The sequence below is a fragment of the Ceratotherium simum genome, chromosome 15 (genome assembly GCF_057802395.1).
Source record: "Ceratotherium simum simum isolate JZ-2026a chromosome 15, ASM5780239v1, whole genome shotgun sequence".
Taxonomy (NCBI): Eukaryota; Metazoa; Chordata; class Mammalia; order Perissodactyla; family Rhinocerotidae; genus Ceratotherium; species Ceratotherium simum.
In genome coordinates this window covers 20,254,596-20,271,444 of record NC_141914.1, presented here as the reverse complement: position 1 = coordinate 20,271,444, position 16,849 = coordinate 20,254,596, and the positions used below count along the sequence as shown (strand labels likewise).

The 16,849-nt window shown below is 36.8% G+C and overlaps 1 long non-coding RNA gene across 1 annotated transcript; it reads right to left on the bottom strand.

Annotated features, from left to right (window-relative positions):
- Window positions 1-259: 259 nt before the first annotated feature.
- Window positions 260-11,597, bottom strand: LOC147915129 (uncharacterized). Its single transcript, XR_015554383.1, has 3 exons — window positions 11,421-11,597; window positions 6,361-6,504; window positions 260-379 (listed from the first exon to the last, which is right to left on the bottom strand). It is a non-coding gene; the product is annotated as an uncharacterized LOC147915129 (long non-coding RNA).
- Between the last annotated feature and the right edge of the window lie 5,252 nt (window positions 11,598-16,849).

Below are 16,849 nucleotides of genomic sequence, written 5' to 3'. Positions count from 1 at the left end.
CAGGTGTCTTCCCCTGGTCAGCTTCAGTATGGACTGGTTCACACCCAGGGGAGAGGAACATGAGGGCAGCTGATCAACCGCTTCAGGATCCCAATCAAGGCCCTGCTTTCCCCTCTTCTGTGTGTTCTGTTCCTATTTCCTCCCTGCCTTCCAAGCTCCTAGTTGCAGACTATCTTCCCATGTGCACAGCCACTGGCCTTCTGGACCTTAGAATCTCTCTTACTCTGCTCTTTGTAAGTGTATGCACTTACCTACTGCGTATCTGGCTCATGACTTGGTTTGCCCAGGTCCTGGTGCTTGCTGAGGGTTTTGTTTTCTCCTCCCCTGTTTTGTGGTTCCAGCATATCTGGAATCCCGTAGGCCCTCTGCTGCTAATGACCTGTGGAGAGAGTTTTAAAGGAACTCAGGAGTGAAATTGTGGGGTCATTGGTATAAATACGCAAGCTACCGTAAATGGGCCGCTCTGCTGTGTGATTGCAGTGGAAACTCCCAGTCATGAGTGAGAAGCGTTCTCTGGAGACCACCGAGTTACAAAGCAGTGAGTCTCATTCTTTGCTGGGCAGACTGGTGGGATTTGTAACAAAAGATTATTTCGCTGATCAATGAAGCCAGCGCTTCTGAGATTTTCCCAAAGAGGTCTTATAACGGCAGAGTAGATTGAACAGGTATAGCCTGTGAGTTGAAGAAGGTACACCCTGGGCATAATTTGAGGAAATACGATGCAAGAATAAAATGTGTTTTAATTTTGGTATTTTATCGGATTTGTTCATGTGAACCTTGCATTCTACTCCATAATAATGTTTGCTTTAGGAGATAAATTCTGTTTTGGATTCTGGTTCCTTGAAAAATGATGTAGCACGAGCTATTAGTTTCTTCTCTAAAATCAACCATGCAGTGGTTAGAGGGCAGCTCAAATCTGAGAAATGAACACAAAAATAATAAGAAACCTTGCGCTGGCATGTATGGAGAAGGGATGGGGGTTTTAGTGGCTTGGAGTAGGGATCAGCCAGACGCAGCAGTGGAAGATGGATGGGGGTGATTTTTAAATTCTGCCCTTGCTTTCCCTCCACATTGAGTTGGGTAATCATTGCTGACGCCACCATCTCAGCAACAGCTCAGGCCACCTGGTGTTGGAAGGTAATATCAAGCCGTGAACAAGGTCTGCTGGGGTGAGTAGCTGAAGACTAATGGCATGGCTGACTGGCTGCTCTCAGGCATTTACTCCTCCATCCCATTCTCTTTCAAACTCTCAGGGCTACTGGATAATTACTAAAGAGCTGCCCCCTCCCAGTGCTGCTTTTTTTCTAATGGTTAAAAAAATAGATCCCTAATTAGTAAAGTGACTGCAAATGGGAGCAGTAAATGACGCCAATGATGGAATCTTCCCCAGGGCTCTTCCCTTTACTCCTGTTGCAACTCACCAAGGACACATCCAGGGCCTGGATATTGGCCTTTCTCTCTTACACATTATCTGATATGGTAGCTGACATCTTCAGGGGGACATGAGCCCACTGACCAAAATAACTAGACATTTGAGAAGTCGAACTACGAAAAAGAAACACAACAGACTATACAATATGGAGTGGTGTTACTGGAACTGATGAATTAAGACTTTACGATAAGCAGAACAAAATGCTTAACGAGCTATAGGAGGATATGAAACAGGAAAGTTCATACAAAGAATCAAGCAGAAATATTAGGCCTGAAAGAAATAGTGGTGGAAATCAAGAACACAATAGCTGAGATAAACAGCAGGATGGATACAGCTGAAAATGAGTGAGTGAGCTAGAAGTTCAGACTGAGAAAATCCCTTAGTGGGTGGCAGGCAAGAATGAAAACATAGAAAAATTAATTAAAAAGTTAGAGAGAGGGGCTGGCTGGGTGGCGCAAGCAGTTAAGTGCATGCTCCGCTGCGGCGGCCCCGGATTCACCGCTTCGGATCCTGGGCCCGCACCGACGCACTGCTTGGCAAGCCATGCTGTGGCGGCGTCCCATGTAGAGTGGAGGAAGATGGGCATGGATGTTAGCCCAGGGCCAGTCTTCCTCAGCAAAAAGAGGAGGATTGGCAGATATTAGCTCAGGGCCAATCTTCCTCACACACACACAACAAAAGTTAGAGAGAGAGAGTAGAAGTAGATACCAGGATAGCAAGAGTCCCAAGAAGAGAAAAAATATATATATTTTAAAATTCTGACTAGTTATTTGACATTTTTCTTCCAAATCTTGTAGTAAAGTTATTTCAGGGAGATGCACTATGTTCATCCTACAGATTTATATATTGCCTTTACTACAGAAATATTAGGGAAAAGATATTAATTGTATAATATGTGGGTCTGCATATGCATTGATGGGGAGGAGAAGTGGTGTGCTGGGGACCATGATGTGTAAATGAACACTTAAAGCAAACCAATGTGCTTTATTTTGACTTAAAATTTTTGCCAAAGATTTACACCAAATGCACATACACACAGAAGTTATTCTGATGAGGGTGGTCTTGCTTATGTCTGGGTAATTCATATAGGAGAAGATATGTGGAAGTCAACATAGCAAAATATAAGAGAAATCTGGTCATTTCTTTGGTTCTAGGATTGTTAAAGTGAGTTCCTGCAGGTATGTGGCATGATTGGTCCTCATGAAAACTTTTAATAAATTTCTTAGGAGTTTTCAATAAAGCCTCCAGATTTGCTAATACACTGAGGACGTTCTAATACTAAAATTCCTAACAGATGTGCTGAGAAGTTGTGCAGATTGGTAGTGTCATGCAGGGTGGTTTCTTGGTCATGTTAGACTAATCTCAGTCTTTGATTCAAAGTTAACATAACACATTTTCCCTTATTCTTAATATCTGTGTTATGCTAGAAAATCCAGGTAGCTTACAATTGCTTGAAGAAGGAGATTAAATATAACAGAGGGCCTGTGACATGAGGAAAGATGAAAACAATACATATTTTTTTAATCCTGGAAAACCTAGGGTTAAAATGAACTGATGTTTTATTAAAGTTAATTTATTAGAGCTAATAAATTCACGAAAAGCTTATATGGATTTGTTCACTAGATTTCAAAATGCTGTACTTAGAGGGATCTTCTGAGGTACCAAAAGAGATAAATTTATACATGGCTCATGCAGTGGTTAATTTTGTCTGTCAACTTGGCTAGACTGTGGTGCTCAGTTGTTTGGTCAAACCCTAGTGTAGATGTTGCTGTGAAGGTATTTTGTGGATGAGATTAACATTTACAATCAGATGACTTGAAGTAAAGCACCCTCAGTGATGTGGCTGGGCCTTATCCAATCACTTGAAGGCCTTAAAGCAAAATCTGAGGTTTCCCAGAGAAGAAGAAATGTTGTCTCAAGACTAACATAGAAATTCTACCTGAATTTTCAGGCTTCTGCCTTGTCCTACAAATTTTGGATTTGCCAGCCTCCACAATTGTGTGAGCCAATTCCTTAAAATAAATCTATGTATCCTATTGATTCTGTTTCTCTGGAGAACTCTGACTGACACAGCTTACAAACTTAGGGAATTCTCTGGATAAAGAAGCAGTAGACAACTCAATTTATTGAAATAAAATTTATAGGCCAAAGTCAGATTTAGATCTATTCAAGTCCTATCACTTTTACCTTCTAAATATCGCCCATATAAAACCAATTTCGTTACTTCCATGGTGAAACCAATCCAAACTACCTTTCTCTCAAATGGATTAGCAGAATAGCCTCAAAGCTAGTTTACTGGCTTCTACTCTGCGTCATTATTCCTCTCCCTCTTGCTAAATGATCCATGACAATTTGAAATGTTAATCCAATCCCAATCATATTTACCACCCTTTGAAGGGGGTGTGTTGTCTGGCCCTACCTTTTTTTTTCTTTCTTTTTGTGATGAGGAAGATTGGCCCTGAGCTAACATCTGTTGCTAGTCTTCCTCTTTCTGCTTGAGGAATATTGTTGCTGAGCTAATATCTGTGCCAATCTTCCTCTACTCTTTTATATACGGGATGCCTCCGCAGCATGCTTGATGAGTGGTGCATAAGTCTGCGCCTGGGATTTGAACCTGCAAACACCGGACTGCCGAAGCGAAACTTACCACTATGCCACCAGGCCGGCCCCGCCCCTGGCCCTACCTATTTTTCCAGGCTTATCTCACTCCAGGCTCTTTTTATCATGCCCTTCTCGATCCTAGATCTCTTCTAGTCTTTTATTCTTGTGATATTTCATCCCACCAGAAAGCTTTTCCGATGTTGCAAGCATAAAATGCTTTCCCTGTCTTTTTTGTCTAGAAGAACTTTTACTCATTCTTTAGAAAGGATCTATTGTCACTTCTTTAGGGAGCTATCCCTGACCTTGACCAGTCTAATCCCGTTATTAATATGATTTCACAGCACCCTGTAGCTCTCATTGGTAGCAGTAATTACAGCTCAGATTTTATGTTTGATTATGGTATAACATGATTGATGTCTGTCTACTCCACTAGATTGTAAGCTCCATGAGGACAGAGATCAGGACTATTTTCTTCATCTTTTATTCCCAAGGCTTAGCACAGGGTGTGACATATAGTCACTCAATACATATTTTATGAATAAGTTGATTTACAGATTTATGAATCATTCATCTAGAGTGATGGAACCTAGAGATATTTGGGACTGCATCTTAAACACCCGAGTTTGGCAAAATATACTCTGGTCATTTATAAGTCAATATTTAGACTAAATTGATCAAGGATAAATATGTCCTTAGATTCCCTTTCATGCGATAAATCACACATATGAGTTTGAAGCATGTAAGATGCCCTGAATCCAGGTAAGCTCTAACTTGGTTTTTGCTGTGAAAAGGTTATGTGTTTTTAGATTATGCTCAGCAGAATATATTCATATATCTGTTATGAAGTTTTGCTTGGCAATCAGTAGAGAAAGGAGGAAGCAACTTAAATCATTTAGAGAGCTGCTGATTCACAAAATCTAAGAGTTTAATGGAGACTTTGGCCAGCACGTTAATGTTATTAAGTGCGTGGTAGTGGCATGCTTGGTGAATTAGCTGAGTTGTTTAGATTGAAAGATACGATGGGGGAAAATTAAGAGTCAAGTAGGAACCAATGCATATAAGAAGCTGAGGGTTTTTGTTGCCATTCTTCAGGTATTTTGATAATTTTTGAGAAATGGACAATAACAAATGTACAAGAACATCCTCCTCTTATAGACAAGCTTTATAAAATATCTGTAATAAATATGATTTATTTGAATATTAGTATAAGTAACTTAATAATATGATATCAAATTGTAAAAGGTCTGTAAAGCTCATTTAGCTGAACCTCCCATCTCCCTGTAGCGGGGAGGTACCAATCACCTACAGGGGTGTTTCTTGGGAACATTCGCAGTGATTAGGGAGTTTACTGCTTTCACAAAGAAGCTTCTGTTTTCAGACAGCTCTGATTGTTAGAGAATCATTTCTCTTCTTAAATCTAAACCTACATCTCTGTATTTTCCATCCTTGAGTCCCAGTTCTGAATCTACATAGAACAAATTGAATACGTTTCCCACACGTCTTCACCGCTTTCATTAAATAAGGGAGTTACCATGCAGTCTGATTTTCCTCAGACTAAACAGTCTCAGGTCAGTAACCATTACAAGCTTTCTTTATAATTGTCCTTTCCCTCTCATGGAGCCTTCTACTTTAAAAAATCTATTCCTTAAATATGTTAATAAGAACATAATACAAGATCTATGTTTACTCTGGCAAGGACAAAAGGCAAAATGCAGTTGAACTATTATTCAGCTGGTCTGGAAATTGTGTTCCTGTTAAATTGCTTATATATGTATATATAATTTTTACCACAATTATTGACAATTAGATCAGTTGAATTTGCATCCAATTGAAATCCCAGGCCTTTACCCATGATTTGCTGTTAGACTCTTTTCTGTGCTTATAAAATTGACTTTTTTAGTTTTTATGCAAAGCTATTCATTTTTCCATATAAAACAAAGTCATCAATTGCAACTCATTTTTTTCTAGATATTATGATCTCTCTAAATCTTCATTTAAAGCTCTGTAATTTATCAATGACTCCTAGATTTGTGCATGTGAAAATGGATCAGTATGCCATTTGTATTTTAATCCAAGATTGTGATAAAATGCTGGTTAGGACAGAGCAAGAGTGTTGGAGAACAAATCCTCCTTCAGGCCTGTAACTATCATTTATCCATCTTCTGTGTGTAATTGTTCAAATAGTTTGGGACTCTGTGTAGCTGTGCCATCTTTCAGTTCATATTTCTCCAAGATTTCTCCAGCAGTGCTAAGAGACATTTTTCCAAATTCTATTGACATTTAATAATAAAATTCTTTTAAAAAATTATTTTTGAAGTACAGAGGACCTTGTTTAATCACAGCTGGATGGTTCCAGAGGGTGGTACATGACATTATCAGGACCAGGTCTTTTTCTCCGTCATGGGTCTGCTTTCTTCTGGGTTGCCCTAACTCTGGTGCAGGTTGTCTCTCCAGGGTGGTCTTGAGCAAATCTAGGATTGTATACACAAAGCTCCATGAGTCCGTATATAGCAGATAAAAGCAGCACCCTCAGTTACCAGAATTCTCTGATTATTTTTCTCTGAGTCTGAGCTCATTCCCAAACCAATCACTATGGCCAGAGGGATGGGGTATTCTCCTATGTGATTTTTTTTTGAAACTTTTATCATGGAAAATTTCAAGCACATATGTATAACAGTAGGTAGAGTAGTATAGAGAACCCCCAAGTACCATCACCCAGATTTAATAATTTATCAATTATAGCCAATCTAGTTTCATTTTCACTCCCTTATTCCCTCAATATTATTTTGAAGTTAATCTTGGACATCCTATTATTTAATTTGTCAATATATCAGTATATATCTTTAAACCATAGAGCTCCTTTAAAAAGTAACCATAAAATTATCACAACTAGAAAAAAAATCCCAGTAATTCCTAACGTCATCAGTTATGTATCAGCATTCAAATTTCCAATTCTCTAATAAATGTTCTAATTAGTTTTAATAATATATATACTTTTCAGAATCCAAATAAGATTCAAATGTTATGGATGAGTGATGTCTTTTAAATCTCTTAATCTCTAGGCTTCCTTCACTCTAGGCTTCTTCCTCGCCTCCTCCACCCCCCAATTTCTACTCTACTGTCTCTTCTGTATATAACACTTTTATTTATTTTTTTTAATTTTGCAATTTCTTTGTTGAAGAACCTGGGTCATTTGTTCCGGAGAGTTTCCCAAACTCTAGATTTTGCTGATTGCTTCTCCTTGGTGGAATTTAGAATTTCTTATTTTCTGTAAATTGGTAGGTTGACTTAGGGACTTGATCAGATTGAGTGACAATGTTATCAACATGACTGTTTTATTAATGATGTTCTCTTCCTCTGGAGGAAACACGTAATATGTGGTTGTTAGCAGCCCCTCACTGTCTAGATAGATTGTTGATCCACTTAGGTATGGTGATATTTTACTTCTATCATTCCTTCTTCATTTACTACCCAGAGTATTTCTATAAAAAGACACTTCCTTGGGCCAGCCCAGTGGCTTAGTGGTTGGATGTGTGCACTCTGCTACTGGCGGCCCGGGTTCAGATCCCAGGCGCGCACCGACGCACCGCTTCTCCGGCCATGATGAGGCTGTGTCCCACATATAGCAACTAGAAGGATGTGCAACTATGACATACAACTATCTACTGGGGCTTTGGGGAAGAAAAAAAGGAGGAGGATTGGCAATAGATGTTAGCTCAGAGCCAGTCTTCCTCAACAAAAAGAGGAGGATTAGCATGGATGTTAGCTCAGGGCTGATCTCCCTCACAAAAAAAAAAAAAAAAAAAGACACTTCCTTTTATTTTGATTTGGTTACCCTGTGGTATAATTGTATGGGAAAGTTAGCATGAATATCTGGTTCTTTCCTTTTATTCTCCAGTTTTCAAATAATGAATTGAATCATTAGCAAAGTGACCAATTTGGTTTAATTTTTTTTTTACTTTTGTTTGAACTAATAGTTTGAAATGTATTTGGTATGTTTCAATTCACTGCAGTTTTTATTCAAATTGATGCTCAAATTTTCCCATTTTTGATAGTGGGAGCCTTTTCAAATTGGCTTCTGAGTTATTCTGACCCCATCTTAAAGTCTTTAAGAGTTTTCAGGGGCCGGCCAGGTGGCGCAAGCGGTTAAGTGCGCACGCTCTGCTGCGGCGGCCCGGGGTTCGCCAGTTCAGATCCCGGGCGCGCACCGACGCACCCCTTGTCAAGCCATGCTGTGGTGGCGTCCCATATATAAAGTAGAGGAAGATGGGCATGGATGTTAGCCCAGGGCCAGTCTTCCTCAGCAAAAAAAAAAAAGAGGAGGATTGGCATTGGATGTTAGCTCAGGGCTGGTCCTCCTCACAAAAAAAAAAAAAAAAAAGAGTTTTCACTGGTATGTCAACATGTTCCAGACTCATAGAGAAACAAATCGGCCAATTCTCTAAGTCCTGGTTCCTTTAAGTGTGAAATGGTGTATGGAGAATTCAGTTTGGACAATAGAAGTGCGTATTCCCTCTGGTTTGGACATTGTTTCTAAGTCTTTTCAGTGAACAGAGTTAGGACATATTGTTTAAAGATAAAATATATCATGAGTTTATTTTGATACTTCCATGAGTTACAAAGTAAGGATGACAGAGTTTTTACTTGACTCCTTTCTTTCATCTATATCACCTTTATCCCATGGCAGGAGTTATACTTCTCAATGATGCTGCTGGAAATTATGGAATGCCCCATGACTACTCATTTGCTTTATCCCCTAATACACAGATGCAAAATCTACTACATTACTACAAATAATATGGATTAGCGAAAACAGTTTAAGACCCTATTTGCACCTTCTTTTTCCTTAGGATATATTCTACTAGTCATGTAAAGTTGAATTAGTGTGTTTTAAAGAATCTTAGAATAGTTTATCCAACTGAATACATATTTCGGTTCATTTATTTCATTTTTAATTGAAGGGAGTGATTTATAATTTTAATATTGTTAATATTATTTGGGGAAATATTGACCTAGTTCCAAATTCAAATCTCAAAAAGATATATTCAAAGAAGTCAAGCTTCTTTCCCTGTTCCCTTCACTCTATTCTGTCCCTTCTCCTGTATAACCGTTAAAAAAAAGTTATGATCTATTCTTCCTTTATTTGTTTTTTAATCTTTCTTAAGTATACTTTTTAGTGTTCAGGAAGGTTGTATTTTTATACTAATATTTACTTTTATACTAACACGTTTATATGATATTCTAAGTTCCCTTTTTTTTCCATTTACTTATTTTCTATTAGCTCTCTACTATTAGCAATACTGGAATTAGCTAGAAGCCACTTCTTCCCACCCAGTCTTTCTCTACCAACATCTGATCTGAAGTAATATTCTTTTATCCTAGATAGACGGCATAAAGCAATCAACAAGTCTATTCTGCTTCCGTATTTTCTCCCCTTTATCTCCCCAGTTTTGATTGTTGTATTTTACCTACATTATCAGAGCACGAAACCATTATATGCTATATTCATTCTCCTATAACTATCATGTAGTTTTAATTCTATAAGCAAATATATGTCTAGCGCTCACCACAGTGTCTGCCTCTTATCTCCATCTTTAAGAATCTTACTTTTGTTTTATATAGTGTTCAGGGTTTATAATTATACTTAGCAAATGGAATAGGGAAAGCATATCTACTTCATTTTCCCAGAAGTCAGATGTTTAGGCCTTAAAAAAAAAACATTTTATGTTATTTATTTTAAAACAATCTTAGTCTTACATAAAGTCTCAAGTATAGTAAAAACAATTCTTCTTTTTTACTTACCATAACTATTTGCTGATATGAAGCCCTGTTATCCTCAAATACTTTAGTGTATATTTTTACGAGCAAGGACATTGATATATGAATCCTGAGACCCAACTCAGATTTTTTTTTTTTTTTTGGTGAAAGAGATTGGCCCAGAGTTAACATCTGTGCCCATCTTCCTCTATTTTATATATGGGACGTCGCCACAGAATGGCTCGATGAGCAGTGCATTGGTCAGCGTCTCCAAATCCGAACCTGCAAACCCTGGGCTGCCAAAACGGAGCACACAAACTTAACCACTACACCACCAGCCAGCCCCTCCAACTCAGATTTTAATGATTATTCCGATTAATGTCCTTTATAATAAAGTTTCTGGTAAAAAATCATGTTATATTTAGTTGTTATATCTCTTTAGTCTACTTCAATCTTGAAAGATTTTTCAGTCTTTCATTGAGTTTTGTAACATTGACAGTTTTGAAGATCACAGACAGGTTATCTTGTAGAATAACCCTCAGTTTGGGTTCTTCTGATGTTAATTCATGATTAAATTCAGGCTGTGTATTTTGGGCAAAAATATTACAAAAGTGACATTTTGTTCTTCTCTCGACCTCCTATCAGGTGACCCATGATTTCAGTTTATCACATAACTGATAGTATCATCTGTGATTACTTGATAAAGTTGATTTGTGCAAGATTTTTTTTCATTGTAAATTACTTTTTCACTTGTAATTAATAAATATTTGGAGGAGGGTTGTACTTTGGAACTAGATAAATATCCTGATCATCAAACTTTCAACATATTCATTATTTATATTAGTATGGATTGATGGATTCCTATTTTGTGTAATGGGTTACAATTTGTTAATATAAATTTTTTTTTGATGTTCAAATTATCTGTTTTGACCATTGAGAGCTCCTTCAAGCTGGCTTTGACATGTTATCATCATAATTTAAGTACTTTCTTACTTTCTGGCACAAGATATTCCTGGCTTATTTGTTCTATCTCTATGCCAACCTTGGAATCAGCCATTTCTCCAAGGATCCTTGCTTTATTTTAGTAAATAATGTTATTTAGAAACCAAGACGTGATGGCTTTGTGTGTTAATTACTTTTGAGGTGTCACTGCCTCTAGGCTGTCTCAGTGAACAGACCAAGATGATATATGTATACACATATGCATATTTACATCTGTATTTATTTCTGTAGCTATCTGTCTTTCTATATTGAAAACTATAGACTTTCGCTGGTAATTCCAATTCCAATCCACTACCCCAGGATTTACTTTAGCTTTCTCCCTTCAGATATTTATAATTCTCTTCTCTGACAGTGAGAAACCAGACTCTCCTTATTCTTAACATATTACTTATTTTATAATTTTCCTGCATATGTAACCAATATCTCATTGCTGCTGCTGCCTCTCCTACATAAAGTGGCTGTCTTTTTTATCCTTCCCTACTCTACACGGGGCCATCTTGCTATGAGGAAACCCTTCTTAGCCTGCCTGTGATTGAACTCCCCATGCTAAGCCACCTGCCAGACCTTTCATGTGCACCCTGCTCAGCACATTCAGACTCTGAAACCCCATGCTGGTCACCTCTTTTACCCCCTTTGTGGATGTCCTCTTCACTTTCCTCAGGCTGTGACACTTCACTCTGGGCCACTGCATTTTCCCCTTCCCACCGCTGTGCAGATGCCTTCTGGCTTGGTTCCACCTCATGCATTTTGGAGTGAGTTGTTCAGGGAGGGAAGAGAAGCAAAAGAAAGAAAGGGGGGAAGAAGTTAAGGGGAAAGTGGAAAACTGACATTAGGCTATTTTTAAAAGAAATGTTTCTTATATTGCTGTCATGCATATCTTCCTTGTTGACATTCAACATGTTGTGCCAATTTTATGTGGAATGTAACTTGAGGATTATCTGCACATCATTTTGTTAGATATGATGCATTGAGTTTTGGGGCTGTAAATATAGTTTCCTATAAAAACAACAGCTGAAAAACATTATACTGAGAGATACATATGTTTTATGAAGGTTGAGTATTAAAAACCAAGTGGCATTCTGCTAGGAAAATGTTAACTAGGGAGATAGTCTACAGTTGCCTGATTAGCAAGTATAAGCAAATGGTATATTAAAATAATAATACTCCTTGACCAAATGGAGCCTTATTCTAGATAGATTAGGATGGATCAATATTAGGAAATCTATTTATTGATCTCCATGTTAATAGATTTTAAGAGAACACTCATGTCATCTTAGAACGGAAAAATATTTGATAAAATCCATTCTTGACAAAAATAAATTTAATATAAATATATAGTTATCTCAAACCAAAAATCAGCATCATGATTATTGGTGGACTATTAGAAACATTTCTACTAACATCAGGAATAAGGCAAGGTTGCCCATTAACGCCCAGATTATTAAACTTTTTTCTCAGGTAATAGGAATGCAAACAGATAAGAAAAAAGAAGCAGAATATAACAGATAAAAAACATAAGAATATAATTATCTGCAGATGTTGTAATTGTCTATTTGAAAATCCAAGGTAATTAACCAAAAAAAAGACTATAAATAAAAAGATTTCAATAAGGTGTCACAATATAAAATTAATATACCAAAATCTGTTGCCTTCCTATAGATAAACAAAGCCAGTAAGAAAAATAATGATGGTTAAAAAGATCCTATTTATGATAGCAACAACAAAAACAATGTAATTATAGAAATAAATTTAACAAGAAATGTTCGAGAAGAAAAAAATATATAAACATTACCGACAGTTACAGAAGATAATTCAAACATATGAGAAGGCTTACCTTCTTTTTGCATAGGAATATTCAGTCTCAGAATGATGTCATTTTTCTCATAAACTAACATATAAATAAAATACCATCCCCCCCAAATCTTCACAGACTTTATTTTAAGATTTAACCAAGGTGACTGTGAAACTCATGTGGAAAAATTAAGAAATAAATATATCCAAGAAAAACCTGAAAAAGAAGAGTCACAGGGAACCAATTTTGAAGCTATTATAATTAAGATAGGATGGTACTAATGTATGAATAGACGGATCAATGGAATAGAAAAGGGATTCGAGAAATAGATCCAAATGTTACGGAAATTTGTATATGTTAAAGATGCGTTGCATCTAACAGTGGAGACAACATAAGTTATTTAATAAATGGTTTTGGGACAACTGAGTAACCTTGCAGAAAAATGTCATTTTCTTACTTCTTCCACCTAAAGAAATTCCACTTATGTCAAACACTAAAATATAAAAAATGAAATTATTAAAGTTATAGAAACAATATAAAAGAGTTATGTTTGTACAACTGGAGTAGAGAAAGCTTTCCTAAATATGACACAAAATCCTGGCACCACTAAAATCAAAGAGTGATAAACTAGATTTCATAAAAATTTAAGAAGCAAACTCAACAACAACAAAAACTTAACATGAAGTCAAAAGATAGTCACCTGAAATATTTCCCATACATATCATATACAAAATGTGAATTTTTGTAATATATAAAGAATACCTTCAAATGCATAGAGAATGACCAACAATGAGGCTCCATACAGGCTGCAAAGATTATGCACTGTGTAATTCCAGGGAAGACATTCATATAGAAGTGAATCTTACACGCCTGCTCACTGCAGCCCCAATCAACAGCACAATGGAAATATGGTTAAAGGACATAGAAAAAAATGATACAAAGGAAATAACTGTCTTGGTCCTTAAACTTGTGAAAAGATAGGTAAGGCTATTCATAAAAAAGAAATGAAAGTTGAATAATGGGTTATCATTTCTTTTGATTTATTTTCTTGGCAAAACCACACATGAAAAAAATTGGTAAAGTAGTGACTCTCACGTATTGTTGAAGGAATGTAAATTTGTTCAACCTCTATGAAGCCAATTTGACAAATATTTATTAAAAACTAAAATGTAAACACCCTTTGATTCAGCAATTCTATTTCTATGAATTTATTCCACAAATATACTTTCATATGTCTCAAATGACACCCTACATAGATATGCATTACAACATGGTCTGTAGCAGCACAGGATGAGAACAACTTAAATATCTATCAACAGGGAAGTGATTAAGAAATTACTGGTAATCCATTAAAAAGAATACTATGTCAGCACCAAAAAGAATGAGGCAGCTCTGAACGTCTTAACATGAAATAATTTTTTATTTCTCTCTCTTTCTCTCATTTCTATCTCCACCTCCATCTCCATCTCCACCTCCATCTCCATCTCCATCTCCATCTCCATCTCCACCTCCATCTCCATCTCTATCCCTATCCCTATCTTTTCCTATCAAACTCATATCTATAGGTAGGTGAAAAAAAAGATTTGGATTAGGTAAATCATCATTTCTGAGTGTGTGTGTGTTTCTATGTTTATATCTCATGCTTGCCTAGGCATCGAATATCTTCAGCAGGGTATCCTAAAAATTGGAAGCCACAGTTGCCCCTAGGAAAGCTAACTGAATGGCTGAGACAGTGGTAGGAGTGACGCTTATATCTATCTCATGGTATACATATTGTTCCTTTTGTATTTTTTCCCATGCACATATAATACCTATTTAAATTAAATAAAAATATAAACAACAAAGCTCTGCTTATGATGTCATCTATTTGAATTGCATGATTTAGATGTAAAGATATAGACTAGGTAGCTGCTGAACGACAAGTGTCAATCAGTTCGGAGGTGTGTTTATCAACAATCATCACACAAATGCAGCAAAGTTCTATAGAAAATCTATCTAAACCCAATGTAACACCTTATATACAGCAGAGGATATCTTGTTAAACATTTTCAGTCCTTATTAGAAATTAGCATGTAGTGAAAGCTCTTTCTGAATAAAAGTAAAGTAACAAAATTGATTAGCAAATAAATTTAAACAAAGACAACCAAATGTGCCTAAACCATAACTGTAAAGTCCCAGGGGGTAGATTGAAATTATGCTGTTAACCCTCCTGCCTCCTCTGTGCATTCAGAACATCTATTAGAGAACATACTTCCCATTTTATTATACTATAGTTTGTTTATACTGGAATTGCTTTTTGTGGATTGAACCTCTGCCTCACCACTTACCAAGTGTGTGAACTTAGAGAGTCTCCTCAATCTCCTTAAGCCTCAGGTTCTCCATACATAAAAGGATGATAATAGTGTTCCTATCTCTAGAGTAGATATATGTAAAATGTAGTTGATTTATGTAAAGTATAATAAATATAATAATAAATGTTCAATATGTTTCCTCCCTCCAACCTTCTTTCTTTCCTTCCTTTTCTTTGTCTTTATGTCTTTCTTTCACCTGTGTGTTGCTCAATGTTTTCTACATTCCTTTCTTCTTCCCTTCCATCCTCCTTTCCTCCCTTTCTTTCTTTCTCTTTATTTTCATATACTTATTTATCTCTTTCTTGTGTTATCCAAAAATATTTTGAGGTAGTCCACAAATCATAGGGTACAGCCATGGTAGACTAGTTCATGGCCATCTCCCACAATAGGCTTAGTGTGGGTAGGATCAGGTGCAAGGCTGTTCTCTGACTATTGTCCTGAGTCCCAGAGCCCTATGATGTCACTGCTCCCCTCACTTGAGTTGGTGCACTGTGGCCTTCTGGCCACTCTGTCCTGACTTCTCACTTGAGCAACAGTTAGTTCTCTGGTCATTTTGTCCACCAGCAGACATCAGCCCTACCACTAGGCTACCATCCCACTTCTCTCTTAGATTTCACAGCTGGATCTTCCTGAGCTTACTCAGAGCAAGTTCACATAAAAAGGGTCATTAGAGGTTGAGGAGGAATGCATACTACAGAGAACTGTTAATACTTAACAAAAGTAAGACATGATCTAATTCCCCCATTTATACTCCAGAAAGTACCTGCCTTTTAGCATAATCAGTTGTACCCATCAACACTTTTCCTACTTATCCTTTGACCAGTTAGAGCCCCAATAACTTCCTCTAAGACTTTTCATATCCAAAAATATGTCCAAGATGGCAAAGCCTCCTTCCCTGCTGCTAAAGACTGGTTTGTCTGTCCATCTCCCCCAGGACCAGCTACATAATTTGTATTCACTCATGTCTCGATATTCACTTACATAGTACTAGGGTAGGCATGCCCAAACCACTCAGTTCTGAAGTTAGGTTTCTTTAGAAACCTGATTTCTCTAGAAGTACCAGTCTATGGAAATACCTGGCCTGTGGGATTTCTGCAGAGGGACTCAGAAGATGCAAAGATGGGGAGTACAGCAAGTGAAGAAAGAGCAGGGAGAAGCTGCTAATCAGACCAGCATGGGGAGGAATGCGGGTCGTGCCTTCTCGGGGCAGGAGCAGGATGGGGGCCCTTTGACTTAGAGGATGAACAAAGTTGTAGGCAACAAGGCAAATTACAGTTTCCCAGCTCTAGTGATGAGATTCAGAGGACATTAAAACATGAAAATGATGCATTTGAAGACAAAATGTATTCAGCTGAACTTTTCTAAAGTTAAAGAAACACAAAACAAATAACATTTTATGCATTTTTATCTTAAGTAATATGGGGTTAAAAATTAATTAGAAGAGTAAACAGTATGATGAAAATCATGTAATGGATTTTTGGAACAAATATTAAAATTAAACTGGATTATTTGCTATTTTAAGCTTTTTTTCAGTTCTCTTATTACAGAGAATAATGGGTTATAAAAAAATGATTCCTCTAAGAATGGCAAGAATTTGAGGGTGTTGGAAGCAACACCTGGTGATACTTTTAATTTCCTTCCTAAGAGTTGTTTATCATTGCGTGACCCTGCCATCAGGGGAGTGGCTGTAGAATCACTTCTTCAAATTTGTTAACTTTGAAGAAGTGATTCTATAGTGTTTTCTCTGTGAGGATTCTGACTAATGTTTATTTCTAAATAGTTTTGTTATTAATGTTTAGATAGGTTAATAACACATAATTTAGTAATATATTCTGAGTCAAAGACACAACCTTCTAATGATTAAATCACATATTTATTTACTTATTCTTATTTTCTGTGTTCAATTGTCTGACA